General features: G+C 36.6%; 1 long non-coding RNA gene across 2 annotated transcripts; it reads left to right on the top strand.

Annotated features, from left to right (window-relative positions):
- The first annotated feature begins 979 nt into the window (after window positions 1–979).
- On the top strand, window positions 980–4,172 carry LOC143725671 (uncharacterized). 2 transcript variants are annotated; one of them, XR_013198298.1, is made up of 6 exons: window positions 980–1,035; window positions 1,328–1,370; window positions 1,554–1,622; window positions 2,628–2,729; window positions 2,808–2,935; window positions 4,087–4,172. It is a non-coding gene; the product is annotated as an uncharacterized LOC143725671 (long non-coding RNA). The 2 variants fall into 2 exon arrangements; XR_013198299.1 differs by lacking the exon at window positions 2,808–2,935.
- The last annotated feature ends 320 nt before the right edge of the window (window positions 4,173–4,492 follow it).

The raw sequence follows: 4,492 nt of genomic DNA, 5'->3' as shown, positions 1-4,492 counted from the left end.
CATATGTGACCCTGGATCACAAAACCAGTCTTAAGTAGCACGGGTATATTTGTGGGAATAGCCAACAATACATTGTATGGGTCAAAATTATCTATTTTTCTTTCATGCCAAAAAATCATTAGGATATTAAGTAAAGATCATGTTCCATGATAGTCTGAGTTTCCCCATGCTGCCTTCCCGCAGCGCGATTTTATTCAGGCTGAAAGGCAGTATGGATACCATGGTCCAGATTTTCGCCTCATCTAGGGAACCAATCACAGAACGGGGAGGGAGCAGCAAGACGATGACTACATCTATGCGACACACCGAAGCAGTTTGTTTATTTCTATGGATTCAACATGGCAGCAGACGCGAAGCTACCTTTTGATGCAGCCTTACACAGTAAAATCGGCAGTGTAAAAATTCCAGTGTTAAAAGTTATAAATTCCTAAAGAGTTAAATTAACAATCTACAATGTTAAAAAGTACTCCTCTTCAGTGTAATTACAGGGTGCTACGTAGTGTAATTTTATTTTTACACTGAAAGTGCAAAAAACCGCGCCGAATTATATTGACTCCGCCCCTCGATGACTGCTGCTGCTGCCTCGCAAGACGACAACGCCATTTTATCTTCATGCGACCGAGGCGGTAGGTTGAATTGCTTTTCTCTTTCTAAAATTAAATAGTAAATGCATTTATTAACATTTTTAGTAAACTATGGTGGTGAACACATTTAGAAATGAGTAATTGCGCGTTTTTGTATGGATTAAGGAAGCTCGTCAAGTTCATGAGATGCAGAGATGTACAGAAGAAAAAAGAAGAAAACATTTCTCATGCCGATTTAATTCAAACTTTTAAAATACATTTGTTGGAATGTGCTTACAATTTGTTATGTATATATATTTAGCTTCTTTCATTTTGGTTTGCTGACAGCCTTCATGAAAGTAAGCATTCCCGCCTCCAGTCGCGCCGAGGCCTGGGTTTACGACGAGCCTGGCACTGTGAAGCAGCACTATTTGGGCTTTTTTTCTGCGCAGATGAGAGAATTCTTAAAATGGTAATACATTTTATATATTTGTTTTGTGTGTATAAAAGTAGCTGTGTTATACATTAAAACGTTAACCATTCCGTTTTCGTGACGCATGCGCATTATTAACGCAGTCAATGTTTAACGTTAAGTGTGAATGACATAACTTAATCTCTATGTTACTTGTTCTTAGCAGCACTGAATATCATGTCGTCATATCTGCGTCAAGACACAAACTTCCTACCATCAAGTTTTTTTTTTATGACAGTTAAATTCAAACATTGTAAAAGTGAGCTAATCTATAAATCCGTCTGTCTTCCAGTTCAGTTTACAGGTATTTGCGTGAGCACTGGCAGAGCATACAGGTACTTTAGCTTGAAATCAGTCTTTATCAATTCATACTGCATGTTATTATAAATGATGTACTAACTATTTATCTGTCTGTATTTTATTAATATGAATCTGTATTTTCTGTTCACATTATAAATAACATTAACAAATTATGGGTCAAATAAATTCTAAACAACATGTCTTTAAATCGAATGAAGGAAGCTCCTCTTATGAGATTGCAACAGAAGTGAAGAAAGCAACAGAATGCTTAAGATTAATCCATAATTGTGAGTATCATTAGCCTATATTTTATTCTATGTGCAGTACAAATTTTAATACATGACAAATGAACATGAAAAATCTAAACCTAACTGGGCAACCACACAATGCCTTTGTTCAGACCTGGAATTTACATGTGTCGTTGGTGATTGATTTGTCTTGATTGTCAAAATGGCATAGTGATTGATGTGTCATCATGAATTGTGTAAATTCAAGATATTAAACTGCAAAAAGTTAAAGGGTTAGTTGACCCAAAAGTGTAAAATTGTCTTTTCTCACCCTCATGTCATTCCAAACCCGGAAAGACTTTCGTTCATCTTCGAAACTCAAATGAATGTATTTTAAATCTGAGTGACTTCTGTCCCTCCATTGACAGTCCACGCAACTACCATTTTGACGCTTCAAAAAGGTCATAAATGGTTCATAAAACTAACCTATATGAATTGAGCGGTTTAGTCCAATTTTTCTGAAGAGACTCGATCGCTTTGTGATAAATAGATTGAATTTAGACTTTTATTCACATATAAACATTAATCAAAAAACATAAACAGAAGAAAAATAAAATTTGGACTAAACTGCTTGGTTCATATGGATTAGTTTTAAGATGTCTTTATGAACTTTTAAAAGCGTCAAAGTGGTAGTTGCGTAGCTGTCAGTGGAGGGACAGAAAGCTCTCAGATTTCATCAAAAAGATCTTCATTTGTGTTTCAAAGACAAAAGAAAGTCTTGCGGGTTTGGAACGACATGAGGGTGAGTAAATTACAGAATTAAATTTTTTGGGTGAACTAACCCTCTATTAAAAGAATGTGGCCTAGACCTCATCAGAACAATCGAATCTCAATGCGTCTTGGGGGCGTTTACACCTGTACTTCGAGTTGTTCACTTGTGCGTCACCCAAGATGAATGTTAATGCCAGGTGTGAACGGCACTACTCTGCCCGGCACTGAGAGAGATTGGGTTGTCATTATGCTATGTAACTGTTGATGTTTTTTTGTTTTTTGATTTTTGGTTAGAAGACCTCAACTAAGTTCCTGGAAAGGCTTCTCCCAAGAGCTTCAAGGACCTGATTGACTCTGCAGAATCTGTTGTGAAAGATGATGAAACTGATGATTCAGGTTAGACTATAATTCAGAATAAGATTATCTATATGCGCACATGCATTTTTTGCTGAAGTTGTCACATCTGTAATTTAGAATGGGGAAGCGATCTTGCATCAATTTGTCTCCTCCTTGATTTGATTCCACCATCACCACAAGGCTGCAAGAGACCTGGAAAGATGTGCTCATATCAAGCTGAAAAACACCTGGTTGTCTTCAAAAAGGTAAATTTGGGCATTTCTGTCACTATTTACATTACATTTATTCATTTAGCAGACGCTTTTATCCAAAGCGACTTACAAATGAGAACAATACAGAAGCAGTTAAACTAACAGTAGGACAACAATAGAGGGAATGCATTAACGTCACTTTCCCGCCGGAACACGCCCCCTCAGCCGGACTGAGTGGCAGAAGAGCAGCTGCGTGACTGGATTTAATAGGGGAAACTGCGAAAACGCAAGTAAAACAAACGATTATCAGTTTAAACTAAAGATTGGACTCAATATAGTGTCCCTTACAACTTACTAAAGATCCAGTGATCCATGGATATTAACATGCAGCCAGGAATCGTGTTTCCTGACATTTATATGTGCCTGATTTCGACACCGGGGAAATACATACAGCAAATTTGCCTGTGAACGCTTTATATAAATACAATATAGGCAGGTCTAAATCCAGGTGATCACTTATATCAATGTTATATATATCATCATATCGTCTAGACTTAAAACTTGTATAGTTTTTTGTCAGTGTTTATTTAAAAATGTCAAATTATACAGAATATACAGTGGTAAATATTTGATTGATGAGTTGTCACTGCAATATATAACAATACAATATATAGAGAATGATTTTACCACTAAATCCAGCATATTGACACAAAAATGATAACTGCAAATCCACCTTTCGCTGCCTGGAGTCCAGTTGTTTCTATGAATTGCAGTTATCTATTTGCTTCTCTGTTCTGTAGCTTTAGGTAGTCTGTAAAAATATACCTCATATTTCTTGTCAAATCTAGTTGTACAGTCAGTCTCAAAGCTCTTTCCCGTTTTAGACGCGTTTTGTGTGTTTTTCCGCAGCATTCACACTGAAAACCAATGCTGCCGCTCAGTCTTTCTGCCACTCAGTGAGCGGAACAGCAGCGACTTCCGCTTACTGTGACGTCATGCGCATTCCCTCTATACGTAAGTGCTATAACCCCTCTCAGTTTAATTTTAGTGCAGTTTTTTTTTTTTTTATATATATATATAATAGAAGAGAAGAGAATTTATTGTCTGCCTCAAAATATTGCCATTTGGGTTGACTGTATTGTGGAAAACTATAAAGACGGCCAATTGGAGAGCTGACTTTGATTTGTTATTTTTGTCTTTGGCAGAGACCAGCATACAAAAACACCTTGATTGCATTGAACCGACCACACAGCATACCTGCTCGCTGCCGGTGGCAATAAACTCAAATACTACTACTGCATTCATGGATGGTACACAACTGTCGACAAGTAGTTTTCTGCAATCTTGTTCAAATCTACCTGTCATATTTGTTCATGTCTTGGCAAATTAGATGATGTTATGCTTTTTTAATTTATTTTTATTTTTTTGCTTTTTCTTTGCAACTCCTCATGAATGTGATAATTTGACCTTTTCACATCTGGCATATGTTTTAAAGGAGCCACTTTGCCCATTTGTTGAATAAACTTTGGATTTGTACATCTGTCTGAAGACTCTTGATTTTATGTCTGATCTTGTACATTAACACTATAATAATGTAAATTGTTTTTGCAC

The sequence above is a fragment of the Siphateles boraxobius genome, unplaced genomic scaffold (assembly GCF_051911475.1).
Source record: "Siphateles boraxobius isolate OS27281-9 unplaced genomic scaffold, OSU_SipBor_1 77, whole genome shotgun sequence".
Taxonomy (NCBI): domain Eukaryota; kingdom Metazoa; phylum Chordata; class Actinopteri; order Cypriniformes; family Leuciscidae; genus Siphateles; species Siphateles boraxobius.
This window is presented reverse-complemented; position numbering and strand designations above follow the sequence as displayed.